General features: G+C 37.9%; 1 long non-coding RNA gene across 1 annotated transcript in view; it reads left to right on the top strand.

Moving 5' to 3' along the window:
• LOC101799056 (uncharacterized) overlaps positions 1–15,765 on the top strand; it is a 140,248-nt gene that overhangs the window by 47,881 nt on the left and 76,602 nt on the right. Inside the window, exon 10 of the long non-coding RNA XR_011812148.1 lies at positions 10,675–10,829. This is a non-coding gene — a long non-coding RNA (uncharacterized lncRNA). The remainder of the gene's footprint in view (positions 1–10,674; positions 10,830–15,765) is intronic.

The following is a 15,765-nucleotide window of genomic DNA, read 5'->3' as shown; positions in this document are numbered from 1 at the left end:
CCATCTTGCCACCTTTGAATTTTCTGCTTCTTGTTTGACACCTAGATTTCACCTAGGCTTCCTTTGATAATTAGGTGCACACAGACAGAAGACACAGTTGTGTTTTCCACAGGTTTTGTGTGGGAAAGTCTAATTTTGGTAAGGCCTGTCATCCACAAATTCAAGTTAAAGGGGAAAAAAGGGGCTCTTGCTGTGATCACAGAGATGTGAGGGTGTACCAGGCATTCTGATGAAACTGAGGCTACCCTTTTTTTGCTGTGCTTTGGTCTTGAAGTTCATACTACAAAAGTGGTGAAAATATTTGGAATAGAGGCATCAAGTGGAAAATCTCGTATTACTTGCTTTCTTCCTAATTATGCTTTGAACATGGTGTGATGCAATACTTCATTCAGTGATTTATTTATTGATCAACTGTCATGAGAATTAATTCTGGATTACAATTTCTTGTTAAAATCCATATGAACATGCAGTTCCTTTTGACGTGCATATAGCATGTGACACTTTTCTCTGTCCAGCTACAGAACAAGTGAAAGTCCCTTTTGGTGCCTCTGCTTTGCTGCAGAGGGCAGAATTGTGATGTCAAGGCCTGTTCCCTGTAAGCTGGTTACTTCCTGAAGATGAAATTTCAAAATGGTCTTGACTGAAGAGTTTTTCACCAGAAAATCCCAAGTCCTCAATGAAAATCATGGAATCATGATGGTTCCATCAGACAGGAAATTATGCTTTTTCAATAGGGAGATGCTTGGAATCTTTCACAATGTAGAGTGTAATTAACATAAAACTAATGTTAACATATTTTAGGATAACTCCCAGGTCATGACTCTCAGGCACTGGAAGTAGAATTGTGGCATGATCTTCTTAGGTGACTGCTGAATGTGAAGTAGGGCCAAGCATGCCCTTAATTAATTCTGCAGACCCTGTTTTACTTTAGAAATTTTTTTTTTTGGGTTGTATACAGTTAGGTTTAAATGACTCCATGTTCACTTGGAAGTGAGGTCAAGGTTGTATTGAACACTTGTTGTTTTATTTCCTGGCTTCTAAAGTTAATGAAGTTACCACAGCATCTCTTGGATTTAAGTCTTTAAGATTTCTGCTGCAGATACGAAAATATTTTTTAAACAGTGCTTTCCCTGGGGTTCTTTGGCATCTATGGCATTAGTCATGAGGGCTGGGATTTTTTCAGTGAACTCAAAAAGCTACAAAATAATCCACCAAAATGGTGTGTGAGAGAGAGAAATCACAAAAATAAATGACACTAAAAAGAATAAAACACCAACAAAAGCAAACCAAACGACTAAGCCCCCCAATTTTCCAACAAAACGGAGCTTTCAGAGACCAGAAACTAGGAAGTGTTTCCATAGCTTAAATAACGGATTATGTTACAGCCTGTGATACAGACACAATGAACATTGTTATTTTTCTTTAGGAAATTGTTTTGATTTCAAGGAGTTGATGCCCTATCTAAATGATAGGATCGCACTTTCAAAGCCGCGTGAGAAAACAGAGAACAATGATGTGCGTCTTTGTTTTTGCATTTAGCTGACTTTTCTCTTGTGATTGAAATTGCAATAAAATGAAATATTGTTGCTAAATTGCAGCTCAAAACAGTGTGTCACTCTGATTATTCAGTGCCCTGCTTTTTTTTAACAATGTGCTATGATGATAAAAGAATTTGTGGGATGTAAATATTTAAACAGCATCTAGCCAAACAAAAGCTGGGAAAGTTTCAGTAATAGTTTCCTTGTCTTTCATTGCTATTCTTTTTGCATTGAAGGAACAGCTTACTTAATGGTATAACACAGTCTCAGACACACTCTTTCCTCAGTAATAAAATGGTGATAATACTGCAAAGGACTGTGTTGTGGTGATTCATCTTTATAAAGTCCTACAGAAATGGTAGGTGTTATTAGCATCCCATGTGATTATAGTGACAGGATGATATGGTAGTTTGTCTGAATTGATATTTATTAGTATTGAAACTCTCTCAAAAAAACCTGTTCCTTCTGGATTTCCAGACACCAGAGATTTAGAACAGTTTGGATAAACATCTGGACTGAACTGAATTCTATTGCTTTTAAAGGTTACCTTAAAAGACAGATGAAGGAATCCTGTATTGTGATAACCTTCTATCTGAAGGATCTCAAAGTACGACAGGAATCAATATGCAAACTATATAAAGATTACAGCAGCTCTTTCAACTTATTCTTTGGCAGAATGCAGTGGAACAAAACATGATAGAAATGAAAATGGAAAAACACAATGCTAAAATACTGGGAGAATGTAGTGAGAAAAGATGTGATCCTTGGGAGCTGGCAGGGAAATGGGAGGTGTACCATACGAACTGGGGTCTGGACTTAAAGGTTCAGAAATGTCTTTATGGCTTATGTGAAAAATTGCAACTCCCAGGACAAGCAATTTGGTGGAATGCAGGTTAAATAATGTTTTCTATAGAAGATTCACAACTGCCTGTTTGTCAGCATAAAATCACAAAACCAATGCATTTTAAACTGTTAAATCATTGTCAGAGAGGTGCTGCTTACCATACTGTGCAGAGCACTTGCAGTAGCAGCGTCTTTGAAAGGTGCTCCCTTTTCTAGCCCTGCTCAGCTTGACTGAGTTGAGATTGCAGTATAAAGCTGATATCACTTCCATTTAAAATGTAAAAATAGACACGTACATGTTTTACAACTATATTTCATCTTAAGAAAAAATAAAATCAAGCATGGAGAAATGTTGCCAAGTTCTTCAGAAGTTGCCTCTTTTACTTTTGACCTTGTACAACTGCCTGGTTTTGAATCTTTCTGCTCTCTGTAACAGGGAATTGATGCAGCTGATTTGAACCAGCAAAAGCTGCTTCTCATCCTGCATTGTTGCTTTGATAGCAACCCTGGTAAGAGCAATCTTAATCAGGCTACTGCTTTTAGTTTCCTCATCTTCCAGAAAAACAATGAATCTTGAGAAATTATGCCTTCAGCTCTCCAATTACAGAAACCTATTAATGCTCAACAATATGTCAGAGTATTTGCTGTGAATCTAAACTATCTAAAATAAATGTCCAGGGTTTAGCATTTTAGAAACAGTAAAACTGTGTTAATAGAGATGGAAATGATAGTTCCATGTTCGTCTGCCTGATTTTTCCCTAATTATCATAGCCAGGCTGTCACCAGGCTCTTTGTATCTTAACCCTCTACCTGGTACACTAAGCACATGACTGACTAGTGATTTACACTGTGCCATGCTAAAATTCCTGCAAGTGACAATTTAGAAATTGCAATTTAGAAGCTGATCAGTGAAAGCTGGTTGTGCTGAATCAGTCAAAATATTACACTGGTTCCCATTAATGGATCTGCTGAAATTAATTATTTAAATATCCAATGATTATCTTTCTGTCTTAGGAATTCTCTGTTTTCAAGTGGTCCTAAATGAACATAAACATGTTTTTCTCCCTCCCTCTTTTAAATATTTCAACAAGTTTTCCTGTCACTATGATAATTAAAAAAATTGATAATATGTCTTTAGAGGAAGGGCATGGGCCCTTTGGGGCAGTATCAGTTCTTTTCAATCACTTCTAAGCATTTGCCAATAAATTAAGAAATGCTTCTTGAAGTCATGAAAAGGATTAATCTACAACTACTTGTCATTGTGGGAATGCCTATCATCTGACATAGGAGCTTGGCCCTTCTTAAGGCCATGGTCTGCTTTCTAAAACTTGAAGTCCTGTGGATTTATCTGGAACTTGGTTCCTAAGAGACCACATGGATTCAAGGATTTGTTAGTGTGCTAGAAAGGTGTCATCACAAAAATGATTAATGAGTTTGTGATTAAAGAATGCTCGGTATATCAAGTATGTAAATATGCCAAGTATGTAAATGACAAGTGAACGCAAATGCAGAAAAGCCCATAGAACTCTAAAGACAGCTCTTACATACTGTAGTGCACAAGGAAGTAAACATGAGATGATATTCCTATAGCTAATAACCCAAATTTGCATTTCTGACCCTCATTTTTATCTATGCCTCATCTAGAGCAGAGGTAAATGATGCTTTCTGATAGTATTCAACTCTGGTGAGACTGTGTGGAACTTGTCTGATGGCTTGAGAACAAACTTCAGGTGTGAACTGAAGGGTTTCTTACTTCATCGGTGTTGGGGTCAAGCCTGAGCCTCAAAGGAGGCTGACTACTTTGCTTTTTCAGGTAGAAATAGATTGATTTCATAAGACTTAATAAGGGAACTTTAAGTCTGCCAATGGTATGGCTGCTTCTCTGAAAGTTTGAAGACCACTGGGAACCTTTGATATGAGAACCATAACTGGTTTTGAATCATTACACACTAGATAAACAAAAACAGTTTGCAGACTCGCAAGTCAGTGTGTCCTGTTGCTGTAACATAAACTTAAATCTCTGTTCTGTATGTCAATTTTTCTTCTTTTTCTATGGGTGCTATAAAAACAGCAAAGTTTAGAGAACAGTGACTGAAGGATGCAACACTGGACTAAAGTATTTGTATTCAACCAATACAAAAAGGAGATGAGCATGGCCTCATAATCCTGTCTTCATAGTAGTAAAGCAGTAAATGCATTCTTAAAAATATCCAACAATATGGAACATGTTTTGAAAAAACAAAGAAAAATGCCCACTTATATGCTGTTGTGATTGTATTTTTTTTTTACCCCTTATACTGCTTGAACTCAACATGTGTAATATTAATTTTTCTTCCAAAAAATCAGTGCTGTGAGGTGTGTTTCCACCCCCCCCCCCCACCAATTCCTTACTTGAAGAAAATAAATTCTTTAAGATGTGGAGACTATCTGACAAATTTGTTGCACTTCTTTGCAAAGCATCAGTGGAGTTTTGAGATTTTGACTTTAAAAAATATGCTCAGTGTATTTGTGTGTTTACTGGCTGGGACATGCTACAGACTAGACCTGCTCTGGTCAGTTTTTGCATGAGTTACAGTATTAATGGCTGTACTGTTTTGCTTTTTTTTTGTTTTGTTTTGTTTGTTTGTTTGTTTTTCTGTACCCAGATAAAAGTTTGTTGCCCTGCTGTGTCCCTTCCTTGTTTGTTGTGTTTGGGTCTTCCCCATGTGCCCTGTCTAACTTCATTTAAATGTTTATAGACCTCCTTCCAGATTCTGTTTGGATAAGGGTCCTATGGTGTATCATGTAATTTGGCCAAATGAAACCAGGACTTCTTAAAATCAGACGAGGAGAAGGGAATTTATCTGTAAGCCTATTCATACAAAATATCCCAGTTGTTGGCCCATAGAAGTTTTAATTAATTAAATCAATTGAAACTATCAGTATGTTTAGTTGATCTTTAGAATTACGTACCAAAGAGATTTTGAAGGAATACAGGCAATAAAATATATGTCTTTTTGCGAATGAAAATATCTCTTTCAAGCAATCATAAATACCTCTCGCTATGACCATCTTTAACTGTAGATTTTCTTAAGAAGTAGAGGGCCATTACTGAGCTGGAATGTGCCAGACCATCACTTCAGTGTTTAGTTTTCAAGGTCCAGATGGTGGCAGTTGCAAATGGATATTTCTCCAGCTGAAATATCTGTCCCCTTGACAGACTCGAGAGACACTGGTTCTGGCAGATTTAGAGTTGTCTCTGGCTATTTAGCACAGTTGTACAGCTAATGGGCTGTTGGACAATTTTGTCAAACTTGCTATTTTCTGGTGACTCGTTTATAATTCTGTGAAAGGAGAACATGGTTAGCCATTTGTGAATAATTGGAAATCCTCTTGAGATCTCAAGAAAAACACTTTTATTGTTAAATAGGGTTGATTTGCTTGTTTGTTTAGATATCCCAGGTAGAATCTTAATACTGACCATTGAATGCTCCATATATTTCTCCAAATTGGATTTTTTGTGTGTGTGTCTGATGTGTTCTAAGAGGCCAAAGTCTTAATTACTGCTATTATGTCTAGCTTACCATACAATTATAGTTGATGTTAATTAAAATGGGGACTTTGCAAATGCAAAAGGCAGAGATGGAGATTTTATGTGCTGGCGTGTACAATTTCACATGCGTTCACAGGTATACAAACATGAAACCTTTGTTAACAGCTGCATTTTTGTCATACTTTTCATCAGTTCACTGATAATCTGCTTGCTGATCTCCTGGACACCAAAACTCTTGACCAACCTCAAACCAAAGAAAAACTTAAATTATCTTCCAATTAGAAGTATAGAAATCCTATGTGAGAAATGTTTTCCTGGTATCTATCAGTCTTGTAGATGAGAGCTATGTGCCACTGAAAGGAAGCATTATCTAGCTAACCAGCAGGGCAGTCCTAACTTCATTTTGCGCTGCAATACCCTGGTACAATCACAGCCATTCTGTATTGACTTTTTGACATTATTTTTGGACAGTTCTGCCATGAACTATGAAGTTAAAACCTTCATCTTCCTCTAAGACTTGCATTATGGTTGCCTAGCTTTACAAATAGAAATGCATAAAAATAGAACTGAAAAGTTTTAAGATATGTGACCAACGCCGAATGCAAAATGATATAGTGTTAAAGATATTTATTATCTCTGGATGAGAATATATAAATGACTTGCTTGTGTCTTCCTAAGTCTGTATAAATGGGGTCTGACATACAGATAACATCGTATAATGAGATAGAAGTGATACATACCTACGCAGAAGAATAAGTTCTTGAGACAGATTTTCCAATTGGTTGGGAAACACAATTCATATTTTCAAACTGATTTTTTTTTTTTCAATTCTAGATGATCCTGGATTGGTATTTTGTGTAGAAAAATGTCAGTGTGTTGTATTTTCCTCCCTCAATATCACTTAATATGTATTAAAGCTCTGTGCTGTCACAACCTTCATAAATTATTACACAGCCAGCCAATAGTAATTACATAAATACTGCAAATATAAGTCTGTTCTTAGCAGAAACTCTTAAAGGAGTTTTAAACTAGTTACAACAGAAAGTGGTAATCCTTATATTAAAACTTTCTTACCATGTTATAAGTTTGCCGTTATGCAACATTTTTCACTTTGTCAGCTGAAAACTGTTTTTCTAAAAGTAATCTAGAGCTTGCTTTGCTGAGATGGAAATAAAGAGAAGTTTGTCTTGACTAAGTGCTCTGTTTTCCTGTGACTCTGAGCAAGTAGTAGTTAGAATGAAACATTGGAAACAACAGTAATTTACTAATCAGGAGAAAAATGGTTGTTACTGAAACATACCCCATGTTTACTGCAAAATTGATTTAAAGCACATTTTAAAATAACAGCTCAAGAAAAACAGGCTCACAGCGAGCTCCAAACTCTAAATGCAACATTTGCATATATATATGATTAAGAGACACCGAATGGACTTTGCTCATTAAGGTCTCTTAAGGGCAGCAAAGAGAGCAAGGAATGTGTTGTTGAATTAAGCTGCCTGGGGAAGTCTGAGGAGCAGTGAGCTCCTGATCAGGCTTTTCATGGTGCTTGTGGAAGACACTGAAAATAAACCTAGATTCTATGATACCTTCACTGAAGCCCTAGACCACCTTTTAACTGGATTTTTAATGACCACAGTACTAAAAAGTAATTAGCTTAAATTACCATTTGCACCCTCATAAAATAAAGAGAAGAAGGGAAGAATTATCCCAGTGTTTGTGCTTTTCTTGGAACAAAGAGGATTAAAGACAGCCTTTAATCTAGAGATACATTGAGGTCTGCTATCCATGCATCGCTGAAGAAATAAGATCAAGCAAAAGGAAGTAATTTGGTATGCATTTCCTCTGCAGACCTTGTAAGATGGGAGTAGGGGCAGCTTGAAACAGCAGTGGGCAGAGTGGAGCCAAGCAGGGTGCCCTGCTGTGCATTCAGCTGTGCTGCAGCAGGGGCTTTGCGGGAGAGACAAGGACAGAACTTGATTAATCCATGAAGTGAATTATTCACCCCTAGGTCAACAACAGTTGACAAAATTTGAGCAGAAGAGTAGCAGAAAGGGGAGATATCTTTAGTTTATATTGTCACATCTGAAATAAGTTATATACACCCCTGTACAAGGGAGTGAATTTCTCTCCGACAGACCTGGTGTTGGAGAAAAAAGAAATGAAAGTTGTTGCCAGGAGCATTTCCAAAGAAAACGAATTTCAAAAGCTTGTTGAGCAAACAGTGGAAGTTATCTTCAGTGGTCTTCTCCCATTTTGCATTTGTGTACCTCCTGCTATTATACCAGTATGCACTTCATGTGGCAATAAGAAGACTGCAGCCAAATTGGTGCTAGATATTGCAGATGGAAAGATCACTGCCTCTCAAGGTACTGTAACAAAAAACTTGGCAGTTCATAAGTAGTGTTCCTGCTGGGAGCAGGTGTCTTCAGTTTGACAAGATTGCACTTTATCCATGGGTGCTTGAAATGCACCATGGCTGGTAGCCGGTCAAACAGGTCTGAATTTTTAAAGAGAGTGTTGTAAGACTTCAGTAATGAGCTTGAGGTGGTGAACAATGACATGCAAAACTAATTACCTGTTTACTAACGTCACAATAATTCAGCCGTTTGTCTTGACTGGAGCCATGCTGAGCCTCAGCTCCTTCTGCCAAGCCTAGTTTCCAGCCATTGAGTGATTGTATGTGAACTGTTTTGCTAGAAAATGCCAAAAAAGAAAGGAGGGAAAAAAGAGGGAAAAAGGGAATTCATTTAACTGCTATAACCTAGATTTTAATTTAGTGACCACATAAGAGGTTTAGGAATTAGACATGCTTCTATACAAGGTACATCTCTGTGGGTGCAGTGTGTTTTCACTGAACAGCATAATCTGGACACCCAGAAGAAGAGTTAATTATCTAAGCACTAATGTTCTCAGACAAATACGTAATGCATCATAAGTATTAACAATGAAGTGCTGTCTGGCAGTGTAAAATCTAATTATCTCTAGAAGTTTTATTTTTGAAATGTGATTATTACACTTTGTGAGATCCAGGTTACAGACAGACATGCAAGAGCAGGAGGCCTGGGGTGCTGTGATGAATTTCTCACCAGGAATCACACACAAACTGCTTTCAGTTGCTGAAACAATGTATTTGTGACCGTGGGCTATAGGAGTTAGGGTTAGATCAGCAACTTCATGTGGTTCTCTGACTTGGTGAACTCAGTAGTTATCCCAGTAAAAAACAACAACAAGTCATTTTAAAAAGTCAAAAGAGCATAAAAGGCTGGCATTTTTGTCTTTTCTCTGAAAAGTCATTGGCCACACTAGTTTGTATTTCACAAATCAGAACTTCTGTGTGATTTGCTTGATCTGGATATGCTGCCTTTCTTTGACTGCGTGAAGAGTATAATGTTCTCTTATTCAGTATAAAATTAACCCCAAAGTAAACTTCATGTATTTTAAATTGCTAGGATTTAGTCAGCAAATGGCTGCACAACTCTTTTACAATTCTTTTCTATCTGCTTGGTTCTCTACTCTGCTGAAATTGGAGAATCCCTGTCTACTGGCTTCAGTGGACAACAGATCAGTCCTTAATTTGACTGTGACTGGGAATGCAGTGTTATGAGCACAAAAAGTAAAATGACGGATTGCAGGTAGGGCCAGCAATTGTACAAAAATTGGCAATTACAGGCAAGGCAAATGTTTTGTAAATAGAAGAGAAAAAAAAAATAGGAGTTTGAATGCTTAATGATATACTGAGGTATATGTGTCCTATGTGTCCAAGGGATGCATTCTAGAAATCCCTTTCTCGCTTGAATAATAATAATACAAAAAAAAAAAAAAAAAAAAAAAAAAGGGTACTTGAGACTCAACAATGGAAGAATTAGGGGACTCTGGAGTGTTTTCCATGAATTCTGTTTAAATAAGTCGTTCTTATTTGTAAAGACTTTGCCTTTTACCAGTCAGACTCCTGAATTATTTAGCATGTATTTTATGCAAACAGCTTAAGAATATTGAATAAGGAAGCATTCCCCTCACCTTACCCAAACAAAAAAGATAATGTGTGTGACTTGGAAATAGATTTTATAACAGATGTGGGTGCCTAAAGTTGATTTTGCCTAAAGTTGATTTTAAGTTAAAAATGAAATAAAACTAAAAGCAAAAAAACACCCTTTTGATCCAGCTTGGTTGTGGCCTGGCTCTAGAGCTGCCTCAATTCTGTTGATATTATGTTTTTAGTACTGACACTTCTGATCTGCTTGAAATTCACTGTAAACATCTAGAAAACCCCAAATCAGAGCAGTCCACTATCCAGGATTTATCTGAATGTGATCAGGAGCAGATGGTGGAATTCCTCCATCTGTCTCCCCAAGCAGCCTACTTTGGCTGATGTTTGTAGCACATGCAGTGCACAGTGAGAGCGTTGGGCTCTCTGCTGAGCACGAGGTCTTTTAGAGGGTCCATGCACTAAGGAAGTCAGTAAATTCCTCAGTCAGGTTGAGAGAGGTTTTTGTAGGTATCATCCACAACATTAGCTGAACCAAGGTGGTGATATCAGTGAGGTCAGTTTTGGCAGCTGTGAGCAGTAACCTCAACCCTGACCCAGCCGGATCCAGAAAAGGATGCCTGTCTGTATGGTCTAATTTGTTAGGCAAAGTAATGGAGCATAATGGGATAGATACTATCTTGGTATCAGGATTAGGGAAACTTGAGTTGTGATTCCTACCTGGGGATTTTATGTAATGAGCGTTTGAATGTTCATGTTGGTTTTGTTTGTTTTAGGTGTGTCATGTTGAGATGCAATATGACCTGCTGCTATTGCCAGAGCATTTTGGACTGTGGATCATGAACAGACAGAGCTATTTAACGTCAGTTTCACTCCTGAAGAAAGCTTTCATGGATTTCAGGTTCCCTCCTGTCCTCTCTGTTTTCTTTTGGTTAGTATACAGAACCTTGTGGTGGTCCTTCTGAGACATTTGTTTGTCCTCATACGAAGTCTCAGGAGACGTGCCTTCTCCCTAATGCAGGAGCTAATTAGGTTAATGGTGTTATCTAAAGGAACCACAGACTTGGGTCAAAGCAAAATAATGAGTTTCTGCTAGACCCACAAACACTTGGGTCTGATGTCCAAAGAAAGATGGAAAAGAAGAACAATAAAGGTTTTTCTTCCTCTAATTTGTAAAATTTTCATGTAAGGTCTCTGCAGCCCTTTGCAGAATTCAAAACAAATTCATTGTTTTAGGTTAAGTTTTCATTATTTCTATGCTGCTTAGGCTGGCAATGACATTTTCACATCCAACTAGAGTCTGAAAAGTGAGACTATTAAGAACAACTTTCAGGAAGTGATCACTGTTGCTGTTGGAGGTATCACAGGTATTGTCTCCCAACTTTGGAGAAATGTTCTTATGTGTCTTGAGTCTGCAGAATTTTCTTGGAAATGAACCAACAACAAAATTTCTCATGAGATTTCTCTTATATCCTGGCAAGCTTCTTTCCTGGAGTGTGTTTGCAGGCCCCACAGGAAGAAGCCAATGAGAACAGTAACAAAATCTCAGTAAAAATAGATATGTAAACTCTGAGATTAATTCTGGGGGAAGACGTGGGTTGAGTTTAGTTTATTAACCCAATTCAGTCATTCACACACTTATAATTCTATCTAGAAAAGGGCCAAGCATGAGTCAGTTACCTGAAACTGCAGAGGGTAGTCTGTCTCTGTTCAATGGACTTCATTTCTGTTTCAGTCTACAGAATTGCTGCTTAGTTGATAACCTTTTTTTTTTTTTCAAAATCTAAATGGTTTTCCTGTACCAGCTGTGCTCCTCATCTTGGGATTTGCAAAAATATTTGAAAATTTCTGTGCTGCAAATCTGGTCAGAAATAGTTACTGATGTTTCTGACGAGTAGGAGACAAGAACTAAATGATACACTAAAACACAATATGTAATTTTCATCAGTGAAAAGTAGAACTCTAAGCAGTAAGTCCTTCAGTTCTAGTGGACAGTTAATAAGAGGCCTGAGGAAGTAAGATGTATGGATTGCTAGAATAGATGACTAAATATATATTCATGTCAGTCTAATGTGAAACATATGCATTCTTATTTATTCTGTGCTTACAGACATGCAGAGCACAAATTTCCTTCTGTTTTGAATGAAAATATTTCAAAGTAAACAAAACAGTATAGGAAGTAGAGTGTAACATTTAGGAAAGACAAAACAGACAGGGAAATGAGATGGATAAAGGTGCTCTTAAGGAAGATTAGTAGCCATTTTGAAAAAAATAGAATTAAGGAGACAGAAATAAAACACCAATGATGACATTTGTGCTGTTGTGCCTGTGGTAGAAAACCCCAAGCACGACAATACAGAGTTGAGATTCAGATGAGCCAAAAGGTAAATAGCATTCAGCCCATTGGTAATGAAGCGAGCACTGACTGCGGAATCAGCCCAGGGGAGACAATGGTATACTGGTGATTTGGCAGAGAAAAAGAACCAGGGTTGAAACCATGAGCAGCTCACATAGAAGAGAATGGCATAAATCAGTGCCTGCCACGTGGGATAGTGGAGCAGTCACAGTAACAGTGCTCCATCCTGTTAATTGTAATTTATGGGGTGCTCAGCCACACGAGGAAAACATTGATAGACTTCAGAGTGAATGCAAGGATATTGGGAATCCTGTGACCACATACAGGGCAAGAGCAAAGGAAAGCTGGCATGGAGACCAAATGATGGATGTGGGTTAGGAGCATTTGGGAGCTGCAGAATGTCATGCTGAGAGGCAGCGATGTGACAGTAATCTTACCTGTAAAACTGACTACTGCAGAGCAAAGACTACTGCATCAGCAAAGAAATAAGAGCTTACCTGAAATGATTAAATATTGGTAGGTGGAATCTTATAAGCAGAATGTAGAGTTAGGAGGGTGAAATACTCATAAAGGGGACCATATGGAGTGTGTTGTTATGAATCAGAAAAATTTGCAGTACGGTTCAGAGGTGAGATGTGTAGTGGATTGTACCACAGGTATGGCTATTCTAACAGTGAAACAAAAAACCTATCTAAAACAATGTTCCACTCTAAGGTATGCGCTGCAGTTAAGATTCATATTTTCTCAGTGGTATGACAGGCAATAATACTGTGTCTACTTCACAACTGATGAACACCAGGCTCACAGTTTGTGTGGAGAATTATCTCCTGAAGTTTTCTCTTAGGTCATCTGCACCAAGGCTCAGGTATGACACAGAAGAAAAATACTAGTTCTTGACACTGATCTGGAGCCAGTTCAAGTCACAATTGCATGTCTTTCCATTGCTATACCTCTGGGTTTGCATCAGACCTAATCATAGGAAAGTTGAGGGCATGAAACAAAACCAGCATGGTGATATGAATCCCGTTTTGCAGATAACTACAAGCTAAAGAAAGTTCAGTTCAAGAATAGATCTAGCGTGTGTACAAACAAATCTGAATTCCTATTCAAGAGAATTACTTTGGCAAATATGTTTTGTCTGAGAGGAAAAGGCACTGGTTTAGCTGCATTTTAAGTGGCTCCAGATGAACCAATACTCAAGGTGTGTCTTTGATAGCTGAAGATGTTTGTAACTTGACCCTCAGTGATAATTATGAAAATTGTCCTCATTTTTGTTCCAGTGCTTGAAGACTAAAAACAACCCCTTAACTTTTGGATGTTCAAAACATAAAATAGGCTCAAATTGAGTGCAGCTTCGTCAACATTTTGGGACTGGAAGAGGTTCTGACTGATTTGCATAGTCCAATGTTAAATAATGCATAAATATGCCTAGTGTTTACAGGGTGGGTGCTTGGTGGGCTACAGTCACAAGGCTGATCTAGATTTTGTGGGAGCTTGGCCAACATCTCTCTTGTGTATTGAAGGAAGTGCTTTAAGGCAGTAGACAAATCAGTTTTAGCTAATCCGTTGTTTTTTTGTTTTTACTTTTCTTTCTGGACTTCATTCCTAATGTATATTAAAATTATATAGGATCTGAGAAATGGAAACAGTAGTGAGAGTACAATTTGAATTTTAATAGGATTTTAGTTTTCTCTGCACTTTTCTTGTGTAAGTGTTCTTTGCAAGGATTGCAAATGAGAGAAGTGCAACCACACCATTTGTTGTGAGTGTATCTAATGTAACAAAACAAAAGAAGGTAGCTTTACTTTAGGTGTGAACATGAATTGTATTTACTAAATATTCTGAAGAGACAAGTTCAAACAGGAGGAAAAGGCATAAGGACACCAGAGACATTCTGATCAAGAAGATAGGCTTAAGCAGAGATCTATCCTTGTACTCAGAGAACAGTGAGAAAGCAGTCTTGATTTTTCTTACCATCACAATGTGTCAAGGGCAGTGAGCACACTTTGTCTCTTGATTTTTACAGGCAGTGCTGACATGAGCAGAATATTATTAGAAAGGACTGGAATAGTATTAGCATATATATATATTTTATTTTCCCTCCAAATCTTGTGTGTGATTTCTGTTTGGGAATCCAGTGCAGAACACTACATGTATATTAGTGCATCATCTTATTGTGAGCCACAAGGTAATGGACAGATCCTGCTTCTCAGAGGCTTTGTAGAGGCGTAGACAATCCTTCACGAAAGAGGAAAGATGATGCAAAGCTGTCAGCTGTACATAAAAATTACCCTCAAATTGCAGAGAGCAGATGGCTGTTAATGGCAAGTGTTTCTAACATAGCTTTATTGTCCCATATTGGGACATTAACTTGTCTCTCTCTTTTTTTTTTTAATTTTTTTATTTTCTATTATTATTTATATATATATATATATTTAAAGTCACTTTGTAAAAATGACACCTTGGCATGACTTGTATTTTTCCTGTTTGGTTTCCATGTCATGTTTTGTTCAAATATGCTAGCCCAGCAAGTCATTAGTGCATATTCTTTCAGTTTCATACGTGCTCAGTGATTAGTAACAACAACAAAATTTTGAGGGACTGCAATGAGTAATTGCTGTGCTTTGTTGGACTGATTCTGACTGCAAAGTAAGAGTACATGCTGCATGTTTCCACATGCTGAGCTGATATTTACAGGGCTAAATACACAGCACCAAACTTGCTCAGACAAGCAAATGTGATAACAGAAGAAATGGAGAGAAAAATGCATATGGAACACCCTTAGCTTTTCTGGTTTGTTAACTGCAGGTTGAAAGCTAGCTTTTGGGTGATTAAACTTCTCATTTGGTTATTAAGTGATAGACATCTTGCTGAACTCAAGCATGCTGCTACAAGCACAGGAAGAGTGCTTATTTAAAGCAGACACAAAGGATTGCACAAAGAGACCCTTAAACAAAACACAAGTGTCAGCAAAACGAAACAAAGTCATCACACACAATTTAAGACAGATAGAGGCAGGCAGTAAACTGATGACAGATCCTTTAGAAAAGTCACTCTGGTGAGTTGGGAAATCTGTTTATTTGTTACAGTTCCTTATTTTCTCTCAACAGGGAATCTAGGAAACCTCCATATTGAAGCCATTGTGTTTGTCAGGATGGACTTGAAAGTTGTTAGATGAAGTATGGGCAGCAGTGTCCCTGCAGCAGTTGTAGTGCTTTAGGTGTGTGCTCCTTGGAGGTTTCAGACGGAAGAGATACAGCCCAGCAGAGCTGCTGGATTCAGTGCAGTGTGGGGTTTGGCTAGTTTAGTCTGCTTTGCTGTTTGATCTGCGCTGCCTGAACTACCTCATGCATTTCAGTGCTGTGTTACATGCTGCCCATTAGGAAGTGCTGCCAGGCCCACCACAAAGTGGGGTGATGGCTGAGACAGCACATGTTGGATCTTTGTGCTACCATGCTTATGCTACAGAGGTTTTGCTCTGAGCTGTCACGAGCAGAAGAGCATTGAAGGT

This window comes from Anas platyrhynchos, chromosome 11 (assembly GCF_047663525.1).
Source record: "Anas platyrhynchos isolate ZD024472 breed Pekin duck chromosome 11, IASCAAS_PekinDuck_T2T, whole genome shotgun sequence".
In the NCBI taxonomy this organism is placed as follows: Eukaryota; Metazoa; Chordata; class Aves; order Anseriformes; family Anatidae; genus Anas; species Anas platyrhynchos.
Note: the sequence above shows the minus strand (reverse complement) of the source record. Positions and strands in the feature narration are given on the sequence as shown.